This window comes from Pecten maximus, chromosome 8 (genome assembly GCF_902652985.1).
Source record: "Pecten maximus chromosome 8, xPecMax1.1, whole genome shotgun sequence".
Taxonomy (NCBI): domain Eukaryota; kingdom Metazoa; phylum Mollusca; class Bivalvia; order Pectinida; family Pectinidae; genus Pecten; species Pecten maximus.
The window spans coordinates 16,912,197-16,929,066 of record NC_047022.1 but is presented as its reverse complement, the minus strand read 5'-3'; the positions used below and the strand labels follow the sequence as shown (position 1 = coordinate 16,929,066).

The 16,870-nt window shown below is 33.9% G+C and overlaps 1 long non-coding RNA gene across 1 annotated transcript; it reads right to left on the bottom strand.

Moving 5' to 3' along the window:
- Window positions 1-353: 353 nt before the first annotated feature.
- On the bottom strand, window positions 354-1,604 carry LOC117332618. Its single transcript, XR_004533762.1, has 2 exons — window positions 564-1,604; window positions 354-510 (listed from the first exon to the last, which is right to left on the bottom strand). It is a non-coding gene; the product is annotated as an uncharacterized LOC117332618 (long non-coding RNA).
- Window positions 1,605-16,870: the final 15,266 nt, after the last annotated feature.

The following is a 16,870-nucleotide window of genomic DNA, read 5'->3' as shown; positions in this document are numbered from 1 at the left end:
TTTGTTACACAAACCTGTTGTTGTTTTATGCAATATTTTTACATATATCTTTCTGATATATTTTTGAGACAACTTTCATCTATATATTTCCATCATGCCACAGTACTAGTATCGTATTGTCAGCTTTTCACAGGATTTTGACTCTAAAGTCATGTTACCTGCATTTATGCAATTTTCAAAGCAGTAATCCGATATGAATTTGACGAAAGATAAAAATATGATAATTTACAATCAATAGTTAATATGATTCCGTGGGTTTCTTTCTATGTTTCTTTCTATGTGAAAATGTAAAAATTACCGGTAATCACTTAGATGTTTTAAAGGTTAAGTCTCATAGACCAGGTTTTTTTTCTTTATATTTATTTATTCATTTTTTGTGTTCAAAGGTAATGCCTTATTGTTTCTGATATCGTGTAATGTAAACATAGACTAAGTAATACATACATGTACCTGTGATATGAAACATTCAGAGAGTTTATGTGTTAGAACCTTCATAATTGCTTTTGATACCTTTCTTTTTATTTATTAATACCATCAATTATAAAATCAAGTGCTTTTGATACCTTTCTTTTTATTTATTAATACCATCAATTATAAAATCAAGTCTGCATAGTACATAAACTATGTACACAATTATATAATAATAAAAAATGAGTTTTTTCAAATCTTTTTCACAAATCTTGCCGTAATATTTTGATACGCATTAAATGACTGCAAATTGACCTTACTGACTGTATATTCTAACACATAAGTATGTTATACATGTAAATACATTAGTATATACTGTACTGTTCTGAACAACGCATATCAATGATTAAACAAAATAATATTCAGCTATTAATTTTTTTCTGTTCTTTTTCTGAAAGTTAAATGAGTAAATTTATTAGTTTTTATTCTTTTACATTGTTTACACTTAAGTTTTACTTATTCGAAAACACTTGCCATTACATAATAATGATTCTTAATATTTCTGACGAACGAAAGAGTAAAATGGATATTGTACTAAAAAATGATACTTGTCTTCAATTTGTTTCTAAATTAAACGTGTACAATCTGTTTACCCTTAGAACATGGCCTATATTAAGATAATGTGACAAACGTCTTATTTTGTGTTAAACGCTTTTTTTTATAAACACAGTCAATACGCTGAATACGATAAAGTTTGTAAGCAAAAGTTATCAATTAAATGTTGATATAATACTCATCGTGACGAATTATTCATCCTAATAATGATTTTTTTGTTGATACATATCCTTAATTTTATTTCATATTATACTATAAGTATAACAAACAACTACAGTTTTCATACCAGAGATAAGTTAGTCCTATTTTACCTGTTTGATTTAAATGTTAATGATCCATTCGTCATTCACATAAATTTATGTTCCAAACACATATCAATATCTAATCGATGTAGAACTTTTTGTTGTGAATATGAACTTACCATGTCCACGGGATCATTAGATATTTCCCCACCTCCTTCACCTTTCCCTTCCATATTCCTGCCAGCCGGGAAATTCAAAATGAAAATCCTGGAAGGAAGTCGGGATCTTAAATGTTAAAACATGTACAATGTTACAACGAAAAAAATTAGTCTTAAAGAACAGGTAGAGCGTTAACGTTAGTACACTCAGAGGCGTCGGCATTTGGTTAGTTATTAGAAAGGAAACCTATTAGCCCTTACTCCTACTGTAACAAAAGTAGGAGTAAGGGCTAATATTTGTTTTCTATAAATACTAATCAGATGCAGACGCCTGTGGTACATTATACCAGTAGCTGTTCCTTGGGATAATAGACACAGTAATATACAAACATATGGATAATAAACATACATAGAACTTGTTCTCACAGATGTCTGCCACACATCTTACCTTGGTTTTCTGAATACAAATATGCACCGACATTGTAAATGCCACAAGTTCAGAAAATAAGTAGCAAACTTCACTATTGTATGCAATGGAATAGTTCTCTAAGAGCCAAAATTAGTCAACATGACATTAACAGCGATGACCCCAAAACTATGGTTAACAAACGTCTAAAAGTGTTTGTGCAGGTTATTTTTGGTTTCGAATAACTTACCGGTAATTGAGTTAGGTTTGCTTAACATTAGGGATTTTTCGTTCATGTTCTGGTTTGAATCAGTTTCATCCAATGAGTTTCGTTCGCCAAAGCTATATAGGAAAGACTGTTTTTCTGCCTACTAAGCAAGTCCTCAACGATTTCAATCTCCGTTAGACTTTTGCGTTACGTTCTATTATAAATAGAAACAAAATAAGATGTCGTAGTGTCTATGAAACCGTTTTCTAATTCAAAATCAATTAAACAATGGCGAGATACAAATGGAGTATACATTTACATGGGGATAATTGAAATGAACCGTTTTTTTTTTCTGGCCCGGGAAGTGTCCTCTGCTTGCAATATGAGTCAAATCATGGCAATGCCATATGATTTCAAAATGAGAAAGAAAACGAAACAACCAGACATTTCAACGAGCATGTAACAAGTCATATTTTGCATAATAAAATATAATATTTCTTTAGGGAATCATGATGTCAACCATTAAATATTTGCCATATTCTTCATCAATTCAACCCTTGAAACATCATGTTAAAGTAGTTATATTAGTTGGTTACTACCTCACTGAACAATTAAGGTTAAGTTCTATGTTCAAGGACAGAACAACGACAGCGCAAACCAAAACGAGTATGGAGCGAGTGTAAAGTTTTCGTGATTAATATAAACTTTATTTTATTCATTCAATTCATACATATACAATACACAATCATACAATCATAATGTGAATAGGATTCGGAAACAAGTATAAGACTTATATTAATCCGTTTCCTTTTATGACACATTGAGTAAACGGCAGCAAGTGGGAGAATACGTAAGTGAGCAATGTAATACTTGAATAAATGAAAAATGGGGAAATTCGGAAAGAGGAGAGATGAAAAGACCAGAAGAAAAAGATCAGAGAGGAATTCTATGCCATGACATGAGATATACAACCTGCTGTAACAGCTGTGCAAACAATAAAGAATAAAAGAATAAAAACAATCATTCAAATCTTTTAGAAATAATTATAAATTCTTGAACACTGGAAAAAATCAAAAGATTTTCATCATACGTGAGTTCGTTATCACCGAAGAGTAGTATTTCAGTTGATAAGGGATAGTTTAGAGCACTAAAACAACGTAAGCGAAACTGCGCGAAAAGTGGACAACGTAATAAGAAATGTTCGTTGGTCTCATCTTCATGATTACACATGCATAGAGGACTATCTATAAGATTTTTATGAAATAGATAAAATTTTAGTGGACTGCACTCCATCCTTAATCTTGCATGGTGAATCTGACCCAGTCTATTACCGCTAAGGAAGTAATGTGGAACTTTGTGGCGTGGTTTATTCAAATGACTTTTCAATTTAGTTATGGACGGATCACTTTTGATTGCATCTGGCAAGGAATTCCACAAAGGGATTACAGATGGCAGGAAGGATTTCATGTAAAGACTTGTGCGACAAGGAGGAGGGCGAAAGTTATTTCCAACACGAGTATTGTGATCATGGATGCTATTATTACGTCGAGGAAGAATTTCTTGTAGATACTGAGGAAGGAGACCGTGAACCATTTTATGGAAATGAATTATTTTGTGGTGTTTACGTCTTTGCTCTAAGGGAAGCCAGCCTGTTTCAAGATAAAGTTTTACTCTACTTGTGAGTTTAGTTCCGCCAGTAACTATACGCGCTGCCTCTAATTGGAGATTTTCTAGCATGTCAGACTGAGTTTTTGTAAGGTTATCCCAAACAATGTTCCCATATTCAAAAATAGGTCGGATAAGAGTAAAATACAGAGTTTGAAGGGAAGTACGATCTAAAGTGAATTTGAATCTGCGTAAAATATTCAATTTTGGTGAAACCTTGGATATGATCAAGTTGATATGATCAGTCCAACCGCCATTGTTGGACAGAGTCAAACCGAGATGCCTATGTGAACTGACCTCAGAAAGCAAAATATTGTTCATATGTAGTGGGGGATGAATTGGGGAATTAGTCTTTTTGGATATTAATAAGGTTTCTGTTTTAGTAGGATTGAAGTTAACCAACCAATTCACTGACCATTCATGAATTTTACGAAGATCGAAATTCAAATCGACTGCACTTATCCTAGGTGAGTCGATAATGACATACAAAGAGGTGTCATCTGCGAATAATTTTATATTAGCTCGTATGTCTTTCACAATGTCATTTATAAATAAAAGAAACAAAAGGGGGACCAGTATCGAGCCTTTGGGAACCCCGGCCTTAATTTCAGACCAATTAGAAAATTTTCCGTTGATAACAACTCTTTGTTTACGATTGTAGACATAATTTTCGAACCATTTTAGAAGTGAACCCCGAATTCCAAAACCTGAAAGCTTACTTAGTAGTCCCTTATGCCAAACGCGGTCAAAAGCTTTGCTAATATCACAAAAGACCATTCGTATTTCTTTACCATGGTCTAAAGCAGAGTAAATATCATGAGTTATAGCAAGAAGTTGATTAACGGGTGAGTCGCCGTGTCTAAATCCAGATTGGTGAGGAGAAAGTAGCGAGTGGGCATGCAAAAAATTGTGAACATATTTAAAAATGCATCGTTCCATTAATTTTCCAACAATAGATAATAAGCATATCGGTCTATAGTTTGTTAAGATAGACTTATTTTCTTTTTTATGTACAGGGGTTACATTAGCAGATTTCCATTCTGTTGGGAAAATACCAGATGTTAGAGATAGGTTAAACAGTGTGCTTAAGGGCTTACATATAATATCAACAGATTCTTTAAGCAATCAAGGATTCACAAGGTCGGGGCCAATGGCTTTAGAACAGTCTAGATTTAATATAGCGTCTTTTACATCAGTAGCAGTGATATGTATATTAGAAAGAGTGTGGTTACATTCGTAATTAATGTTTGGAAGTTCAGCGTTTGAGTCATCAATAGTTGACTGGGCACAGAAAAAATCGTTGAACAAGGAAGCTTTTTCGAAATCATCTGAAACTACAGTGTCATTGTGAAGAAGTGGTGGTATCGGGGATTTTCTTTAATTTGGCAATAATGAGTCTACAGTTTTCCACCACTTCCTCACATTGAGATTAGATGGTTTCTTGAGTGTACCACAGAGATTGTTAATGTATGCGGTTTTTGCATGTTTAATAGTGCTAATGCATTTATTACGAATGAGACGGAATTTAGCCCAATGATCATTGATAAGTGTACGTTTGGCTCTTTTGTGTGCACGTTTCCGTTTTCTAATTAGTCTTCGAATTTCATTAGACATCCACGGAGGCTCGTTAGATTTGACAGTAATATTTTTATTGGGGATACAAGTTTTTGCGATGTCAAGCAATGTGTCTGTAAAATTCTTAACCGAAACATTTATATCGTTAACATTAATCAATGCGTTCCAATTAATATGTTTCAGTTTATCTTTAAAAACATTGTAATCACCATGATCAAAGAGCCAAACGTTACGCTTAAAAGTGTGCTTCGCCGGCTTCGTTACGTTAAAAGTACCGTAAGTAGGACAATGATATCTGACAGGTTGGTCAAGAAAACATTCTCCAACTATGCATTTATTAATAACATTGATATCACTGGCACAAACTATATCTAACAGTGAAGACGAAGCTTCAGTATAAAATGTTGCGGATTCTACTAGTTGTGACAAGTTAAATAAAATAAGCATATCACGTAAGTGAGAAGACTGGTTTTCAACTAGTAAGTTAGCATTAAAATCGCCCGTAATTACAATATTACATAAACCAGTATTAAAAGCATATTCAATAGACTGAGAGATATAGGTCCAAGTGATAACAGGAGAATTTGGAGGTCTGTAGAAAGTGCCATATAAAAATTTCTCTGAACCAAGAACTATTTCTATCCATATACATTCTATAGTTCGCAGCTCTAGGTCATGCCTTCTTTTCGCAGATATATAATCTTTAACATATACAGATATACCACCACCAATACGATCGGGCCTACAATAACAGTATGGGTCAGAATAATCAGGCATGCTAAGTTCCGGGGAAATATCATTTTCATTTAACCAAGTCTCGGTGAAGGATAATATAGTAAATTTGTTTAGTTCAGTATACAGTACATCAAGCTTTTGTTTGAGACTTTGAACATTAAGATGGACAAATGAATAGTTACTGTCAGAAACAGACAGATCACTAATATTTGAAATCAAGGATGAATCTGATGAACTAATGGAAGAAGGACCAGGATTTGATTCAATGTCCCCAGATAATGATAAGAGCCAGTGAATCAGAACAAAATATATAGAAATAACACTCAGAACGTCTACTGAACAATAGAAAATGTGATAAGATGATTTATAATTGCAACATTTATAAAGTGAAGATGTGAAAAGACTGACATAAGATAATAACAGGTATATAAATAGTAGTAATAGCCTTACACATAGTATGTCAAGGACGGTCACAAAAATCGCATAGTTTGCAGACTGTACACAGTTGTTAAAGACACCACTTCGAGCACGATATATCGCTAAACTAATAGGCATTATGTTATGCCAAAACAAACAATGAATAAATAAGGACGATGTGCAGGAACTGGTACATCAGCACGAGGTAAAGTCAATGGCATAGTAAACAACAGGGTAGAGAGCTGGGAAAAGAAAAAGAACAGAAAATAAAACAGAAACAATGATTGAAAGAAGAACATCAGAGTGATATGGAATCAGAGCAGACCATACTATGTTATAGCATTGAAGGAAATTAGATTGCTGCACAATTATTATATTAGTTAGATTCGTACAAAAATATTTCTCAATACAAGTGTAGCACATGCACGCACGCAAACACATACACACACACATAAATATATAGTGACATATAGTTAACATATTTAGTATTAACTTATTTGCGGAAGCCTTACTAAAATTGGTTAATATCCAAGCAAACGATGAAAATGTCAAGTAAGATAAATCCGTCAAAAAATATGCTCAGGGGACCATGACTTCTCCAAAAGAACATTTGAACAAAGACGAGTATGGGGTTCATAGAGGGAATGAAGACACGGAAGAACTAAACACGGAGATATGACTTTACGAGAATATTAATATCAACCATGATTGCAAACCATATGTACAACCAACACACATCAATCAGTAAAGGATGGAATATGTCATGAATTAATTGATCAGGGTACATGTAAGAGAGGTCATATCGTTTTGTCTAGTCAGGTAGATCATACATTGTTATTTCAGCATTTTCAACATTTGGTAACGCGAAGAAGAAAAAATAAAAATCTAAAAATGAGAGAGGAAAAATAGAAAAGAAATGTTAGATAAGATGATTAGTTCATTGATGGATTTAATAGGTCCTAGTTTTCGTGATTGCGAGCCTTGGTATGAAATGAGAACAAATTCCAATTACTTTTAAACACATAATAGCCATTTATCCAATTAATTTGTGGGACATGTGCGAGAAGATTCAATACACGTTTCCGGGACATTTTGGTTTTAGTCGATACAATAATTATTGATAAGGTAATCAAACTACAACATTCAATAACATGGCTGCAAAAAAAATAATTTATTGTGTCAAGACTATTCATCAAAATTATAAGAATGGACAACAAACGCTTATATTTACATTTTCTCTTCGCTCCGCCTCAATGAATGTAGTAAACTCAGATCACTTCATTTCCCGTTGAAGATTTTCTTGCTTGCGTGTGAATACATTCACTGAGTTTACAATGGCGATCGAGTTCTGTACCGCCTCAGACTTGAATGCACTTTCATGTTGTGAATTGTGTAACATTGTTATAAACGTATATGAACACAAGTGGAATAGCCGCTTTATGTGCTAATAACAATGCCAGTATAATGCAGACAGTTTAGAAAACAGGATCTGACAGAACACTGACACTCTCGATAGCACCGAGCTCATGACCTACGTAGCGCAGTAGGTCTAACGTTAGCTGTATCTCGAATGCCATGCTTAATACCATTTCAGTGGTCACAGAAAATAAACCTAAATTTAAACACTATTTAACAACACAAAACAGACTGGTAGCAGAAGTATGCTATATCGAGAACAGGGACACATTATTGTCGTAATTTGACTAAATCTAAACATAGGGAGGACACAAGTTTCCGGCCGTCGAATACCGCCAATTTTCAAATCAATGTTTCTTTACTTACTATTATCAGAATTTACATCCCAAAACGCCAGTGCGACAATGAAATCCAATATTTCAAGAACACCATATACATCACCAGCTAACCTGCGACTAAAATCCACATTGTTACACTTTTTCACGAGCTCTGAATATCCCGGCTAGACTGCATCACATCATTTTATTAACCGAGTCCCTGTGTCTCGAGTGACCAAAATCACACACATACTATACTGTCAACACTGCACTTAAAATTCGTATCTATATGGGTATTGCTAAGTTTGTATTATACAATATCATAAATATTTGTTATAAATGAATATTTTACATTGAAAATATCGTATCTATGTGTATCAACATCGTAATAATCAAAACGTGTATGACACTATATTTTGTGTTGCCTTGGCGACGAGAATAGTTGACTGTCTGCTGTTCCACTACTGTGCACACATGTGCGATAAGTATAACAATGTTACAAAGTGACGCACTTACGTCACACTGTTGCGACCGAATTTTGCAATCTGGTGGCGAAGTTTTAAATTTGGTTAACGTAAATATAAGGATTGATTGTCAATTTTGTTGCTTGGATGGACTGAAATGGTATCAAGCATGGCATTCGAGATACAGCTAACGTTAGACTTACTGCGCTACGTAGGTCATGAGCTCGGTGCTATCGAGAGTGTCAGTGTTCTGTCAGATCCTGTTTTCTAAACTGTCTGCATTATACTGGCATTTTTATTAGCACATAAAGCGGCTATTCCACTTGTGTTCATATACGTTTATAACAACGTTACACAATTCACAACATGAAAGTGCATTCAAGTCTGAGGCGGTACAGAACTCGATCGCCATTGTCAACTCAGTGAATGTATTCACACGCCGGCAAGAAAGTGATTCGTCTCTCAGAACAGAAGCACGCGACCGAAAATCTTCAACGGGAAATGAAGTGATCTGAGTTTACTATGTTCATTGAGGCGGAGAGAAGTGAAAATGTAAATATTACCTAATGTATACTGGTTCTTCTTAATGGTTATAACAGTATAATAATGGTCTCGAGTACGTTATCCTAATATTATCGCTATCATTCTTCCAGTTTCATATTTATATATGCAACAGAAAATGGCTGCACATACATTGTATCCTAAATGTCACGCTGCTTTATGCAATAGTAACATGAAACGATGACTGAAGATGAAATTGCATGTAATTTTCGTTCATAACCGGAAATAATTTATGTCCCCACAATCATAGAGACAGTGACGGAATCATTCAGATTTTAACGGAAGTATTATTTTGCATACTCCATGAGAACCGGAAATGAGCAGCGACCACATCATGGACTTCACATGGCAAGGAAATGCCGTCTTTCTCATTGAAGATCTTTCAACAAATTTTTCATAATTCCAGTAGTTTTTGTGCCAATTTATAATCCAAGCCACACAATGAAAAAACACCAATGCAAAGAATAAACATTTTGGTTAAATCTATAAATTGAGTGAACACTTTCCATTTTTCTTCTGTTTCTCTGAATATACATATGTTATAGATCTATTGACCTTCTCACGCGTTTGCATGGTGTATTAATGTATGGTTGTGTCCATGTGCATTTTCCTCTCTACATCTCAAAAGTCATTGAAGATCAAAGGGCCAAAGGCCCTGAGAAACGTCAGAGTCGGAGGTCATATATATTTTTTTAATTAGACTCTATAGTCAGACAGCTACATTTGTATCAGATGAAATGTCTTAATCTGGCTATTCTTATATATATTCAAGAAAACGTGTATAACATATTTATCTGCTGAAAACTATCCAATGGCTGAGTATACTTCTTTCCCTAACCTAATTATTTAATGCTTGTGGAAGATTAATGATATACTTCTGAAACAGTAAAGCTGCTTGTAAACTTTGGGGAAAAAATCAACTGAAGGACAAATCGGTCTATTAACAGTTACATGTACAACAGGTGATAAAATCCAAGATGTACACAGCCTAAGTTTTTTAAATTTATATCATAAGATGTTAATTAGGCCTAGCAATCATCTATTTTATGATCCCTAGTGACATCGAAAATGCAAATATTTTACCTCCGATAGAATTTTTTACTTTCATCAATCTAATTAAAATCTAGATGGTCATTCTCACTACGTTACATGAACATCTATCGACATCGCATAAGGGGTCACGATGTGATGACCTTTGAGATATGTGTATTTCACTCTCTGAAGCAAACCATCTCGGCACAGCATGTATTAACATGTAGCTTTATGCTCTCTGTGACGAAATGACTTGCGACATATTGACATATTATGCAAACTATGAACTCTACCGGTAGTCATGCTAATTCGGACACATAACATTCACTTCCAAGATTCTGGAAGTAGACATTTGATTGGCTAATCCAAAAGGTCGTCCCGACGTGACCCCTTATGGGATGTTGTTAGATGTTCATGTAACGTAGTTAGAATGACCATCTAGATTTTAATTAGATTGTACTTTCAAGGCAGGATTGAGACAGAACTACGTAATCCTACGCCAACAAAATTGTATATATTAAGGAAAATGTTTATATTTATAGTCTAAAATGATCTAGAGCATCGAACATTCATATTTCAATTTTAATAATTGCAGTAAACACGGTAATCATCAGTTAAATCGTGTCGATATTTGTTGTTAAAATAGGAACTACATTAGGCTGCAGATGAATATCATTTGTATTACAGAAAAGAGAAGTTGTTAGCCGGAAACAAAAGTGTCACTAACAAAATTTACCCACCACGACTATAACGGCAGGTGCCAAAGGCATCTTGACTTTAATAACAAATACACACTTACACCTGGAAATCTTTCCGGTTTTTTAACCGACATAATAAAATGATAAACTGTCATTCCAATTCAAAATCGATAAAACGACGACAAACTATGACCGAACATTCTGATTAACCATGGAGAACCTATAAAAGTACAACGAGAATAAGACCATGACTCGAATACATAAAAACTTAAATGGTTAAGTCAATAAATTCTGCTAATTTAAATCTTTAAGCAACATGCTTACTATCGCAAATTGGCTATACCGCTAATGGACGGTATAGTACACCTCAACAGTTTGTAAGGACGTTAAGACGGGATAGACATTATAGAGACAGGTTTTACCCACTCCAAAACCTTGATGCATTTTGAGGAGTCTCCTGCTTCATCAACAAAAGGCGCAATACGTGTAACCAGATCAAAACAGTGTTTAGCCACTATCTCAAAATAACAATTATGGTGGCGACAACGGAAACACTATGCATTTCAATGCTTGTTTAAAGGTGTAAAGTGAGAAAATTACCGGACCGATTTAAGTAAATGTTGGGAATTTCGTGCAGGAAATCAGAAATAGATACAACTAATGTCATTAGTAAATCTTATGTTAAGCAAACTTACAGTTGTTTCTGTCAAAGAAAAGCCAAGAAATAAAATCACCCTTAACACTTTTTAGAATAAAGCAGGGAAGAAGCATTGTCTCCAAAATTTTATTGATTTTTGTACTTTTATAATTAACAGAATAATTAATATCCTTTCATCATACTCTTGACGGATAAGCAAAGCCGATCTATAGTCATCTACTAAAACAACCTGGAAAAAATAAATCGACAATATGGGGCTTTCCGAAATGTACACCTGTTTTGATGACATGAGAGCATTTAATACAACGTTTCACGTAACGGTGAAATGAGAACCGAAATAGAACAAAATCACCAGCCATAATGAGCGCTATATAAATCAACTTTGACAGAAAGAACTGTAACTTCCAATTGGATCTTTATGCCGACAAGAACACTTCCAAAAATTCCATCAGCCTGTGTCACAGAAATCCTCAGAAATTAGGAATTTTGTCAACGAATGATTTTCATGAACGTTATGGTGGTATTGTCAATAACCCTTTGAGCATCTAATCAGCTGTAAGCATTTATGTCAATATCAAGAAATGTTCTCAACAGGAAAATTGAAATCTTCACACCTGCCTCCTTTGGAAGTAAATATTGAGGTAAGCGGCTTTTGTAGTATACATAGTTTCAAGTTAAGCGGGATAAATCTAAAATGGTTTTTTTTTTTTCGTTTTCTAGGACCGTATGGGGCGCCGTTTTACTATTTATTCCCATTTGGTGATATCACCTATTCAATCAGTGATATCACCTATTCGAATAGGTGATATATCACCAATTCATTTTTCAAATAAGTGATATCACCTATTCGAATAGGTGATATCACCCATTCGAATAGGTGATATCACTTAATGAAACGAATAGGTGATATCACTTATTCGAATAGGTGATATCACTTATTCGAATAGGTGATATCACTTATTCGAATAGGCGATATCACCAATTGGAATAGGTGATATCACTTAAAAATATTCTTAAGTGATATCACCTATTCGAAAAGGTGATATCACATTCGAATAGGTGATATCACTTATTAAATTCTTAAGTGATATCACCTATTCGAATGAGTGATATCACCTATACGAATAGGTGATATCACTTATGAAATTTTATAAGTGATATCACCTTTTCGAATTGGTGATATCACTTAATGAAACGAATAGGTGATATCACTTATTCGAATAGGTGATATCACTCATTCGAATAGGTGATATCACCTATTCGAATACGTGATATCACTTTAAAAAGTTCTGAAGTGATATCACCTATTTGAATAGGTGATATCACTCATTTGAATAGGTGATATCACTCATTTGAATAGGTGATATCACCTATTTGAATAGGTGATATCACTCATTTGAATAGGTGATATCACCAAATGGTAATAAATAGTAAAACGGCGCCCCATAGGACCGCACATATCAAATTCATATATCTGTAAGTGGAATTATCTGACTTTGTCTGCTGCTCAGATCATCTTTACAATGCAGTTTTTTTAAACATAAATAATTCTCGAATTTAACAAAACATCTCTTCCTCCGTAATTTTCGACCTTCTGGTCTTGGTGACGGCAAAATATAATTCTTGGGAAGGAAACCTCTCATAAAAGAGCTTAGGCGTGCCTTTAGTTTTGAAGGAACAGAGTGGGTTTTTTTTCAAGAGCATATATAAATGTTTTTTTTTCTAAACTTGGTCGTTTGAGTTGCAGTCAGCTGATGACAGCACCAGCAACTTAACCTCAGGTGAAGATCCGAGGTGCATGGTTTGACGCTCCCCGTGTCGGTTGTATTTCTCGGGAAGATGAAGAACGGGCCGGTCTGTACTGTCGTGTTTGTGTCCTTGGGCACCACACTTTACCCAAACTGCTCTGGATGGCATGCGGCGGACCGCCAGTATGTCGGTCAGTGAGGTAGGGTCATCAACTATTACAAGAAGATCCCACTTTAAAATGACCCTGGCTGTTCATCGGGCGATAAACCCAGCAAGCAGGGGTTCGTTGGGTTTTCTTTTATAATAAGTTAAGATTATTGGCCCCAATAACCAGGGATCTCTGGCTACATGTCGTTAAAAAGTCAAAACAATAACGAACTCCAGTGGTTTCGAAAGTGGAATATAAAGGCGATTGTTAATATAAGTATGTCCATGTTAATAATAAAAACGCACAGCTTTAAATACATGGACTACACTTTATTCGAATTCACATACAATGAATGCTATCATACAGTCCATTGAAGGTCAACATTGCACATAAACTTATACACCTTAGTTTTATTGATACAGGAATGTAGTCACAAGGCAAAAAACTCGCCATGCAAGTCCTAAACACGCAGCGACTTGTTAGAAACACCTAAAAGCGTATTCCCTATTACACTTAAGATACTTTTAAAACGATAACATGAGAATCAACACACACGAAAACTAATAACGTAAGCTGAGATTTTGTATTTAGTAAACGAACTTATACAACGACAAAATATGGACGTAAACTGAAAACCGCATCAGTTTGTCATTGGATTTAGCATGGCGTGCCAAAGAAGCAACTCTTTGTAATTTTACTTAATAACACTTGGCCACAGATTCATCAATATTCCTTCATTTAAAATTTGATTTTTTTCAACTTAAAATTTTACATAGGAAAACAGTGTTTAAGGAAAGCTCCATAATTAAGATGAGGGTGAGCGGGTGACGCATGTTGACTATCTGTACACCTAGCTATATACAAAATGTATAGGTATCCAGGGATATAGTGTGACTAGGTGTTTGGTCACCTGCCCAACCACGTGGGTTCCAATTTCCTCCAAAAGAAAGGCACGTCGCGTGCTTCAATCAGAGTCAAGAAGAATTATTCAGGTAAGTTGATCTGTTTACACAATTGTTGCAAAATAAAATATAATATTTCAAACGATTATGTATCCAACACCATGTACAGCAAAACAGGTTTATGTGAGACATGGTCAATTAAGGCAAAATCACAATTTGTCCCTTATTGCAGAATTGGGTCTTTAATATCAAACAATGGAAAATGATGCCTTTTATTAAAATCTCTCCTTTTTTTCGTCCAATACTTATAGACTATATTTTGCCTTTTATAAACAGGTTACACTGTACATTATAGGATGCTCATTTTCCTATTACCTTTCCTCAAAACAGGTTAATACATATAATCTATATATTGCTGCTAAACAATTCCACTAATATGTACAATGAACTAACATAAACAATTGGAACTAAAAAAATGACCACCAAGATCTCGTATGTAAATACACAAGGAACTACAATCATTGCGGAAGTTGTGATCAGGACCCAGTCTTAATGAAAGATTTTCACCTTCGTCAGGCAAAACTTGTAATACATTTTTGGTGACAAAAAAGACACTTGCCCTATTGGAAAACCCGGTCTTATTCTTGTATTTTTAAAGGTCTCTTGTCTATTTTTAATTAATCTTTTTAACACATTGCTTCTTATTTCATTGACATCGGGCTAGAATAACAGCCTTGTTAACACTTTGTCATTTCTTGTTTTTCCTTGTTTGTATCCTATGCTGACGTTTTCATGAGTTATTTTCAGTTCTGAAACTATAACAAAATTACCGTTTATCATTAGTTTTACAGTTTTTTTATCATTTTTTCTCTCTAGAAGTCAAAACAAATCTCGATAAGAATGGTCCTGGTCATTACAATCATAAAGTGACTTTTCGTAATTACATTACACTTTACTATGCTTCAATGTCATTGCATAGGATATGCTATTATGTCCTCGTTACAGTTGCTATGTCATAAAATGCTTGGGAAAGCCACCGAAAGAGGAAAATATTTAATATAGAATATCTATTCTGGAAGTACTGATTATTTCATCATTGGAATGAATTCTCCTAAATAAGATTTTAAAATTAACTACTGTATATAGCATGTAAGCTTTCAAAATGACTTAGGACAAGGGGAACATGGACGGAACTGAATTAAGAAATAAAAATTGCATCGCGTTAAAGCATCATAAAAAATAATTGTTTTCTGCAAGTCATTCAACATACAAAAATTCAGGTGTTCTGCTCATACACAAGAGTCATAAAAATAATATTTACCTCAAAAATATCAATTATACTCCAAGGATATGAAAAGGTATCTTGATTGTACAAGATGAGATATATTTGGTGTACATAATCATTAATATATAGTTATATACATATCACTATAGGGTCAGAATACGTGACCATATATCTCCTTTAATGCTTTAACATAGCTTTTATCTTTAGGTTTTAACCCCCCAAAAAAATACAAAAAAAAAAAAATTATTCAAATGATCCAATAAACTACTTATTGTTCATATAATAAGTTTTAGTGAATTTGATTCTAAGTTGGACATGTTTAGGTAAAATATTCATTTAGTGACTTAAATATACTATTCTGCAGCAAGCCCAATCTATTGAGAAAGTATAACGCTTTTGTAGCAAAAGCAAGGAAGATCAATGAATTAATGACGTATTCACGTCGCTAGTGGGGTTCATAAAATAATCACATTATGACAAATAAACATAAAAGAAGTCTGGGAAATACTGAAATACTACTGATTAATGTATGTTAGGGCACTTGTCACAAGTAGCTGGAAACATCAGCACTGTGAAGGAATGCATAGAAGCATGCCACATTTATATATTCAACAAATTTATTTTCCTCATTTTGTTTCGGATAGTAGCCAACCAAATGTAAGACTCAGTAATTCATGCTTTGAAGAAAAATCTCAACTAAAGCTATTAAAATATCAATAACACAACATATATTTTTATAAAATATTTCTGTAACTTATCTACTATTAATCATTGCTGTTTGATTACAGTGGTAGAGATACAAACACAATCAGCTTCACTGTGGATTCCACCTGTAATAAAAAAATTAGTCATGAATGAAATGAAATTGACAATTAACATTTACAACTCCAATGAATCCACACTACGAAATTTTGGATGTTTTTGAACTATTTTAAAATCAATGGAAATTAAAAAAAGCCCATGATACGACATTATAACTTAATGGAATGTTGAAATTCTTTGTTATCCATACAACAATCAAATCTTCAGTCGATGAGAGGTATTTAAGTTATGATTTAATTTAGATTTTATGAGACAGTGTGGAAAAATCTATGTATTCAATGACTGATACTATGATAAAAATGAGTCACAAATTACCAAATGATCTACATGACTTCTAAAGTCAAACCAATGCACTCTCTCCTACATCAAAAAAAAATACAAAATGGCAA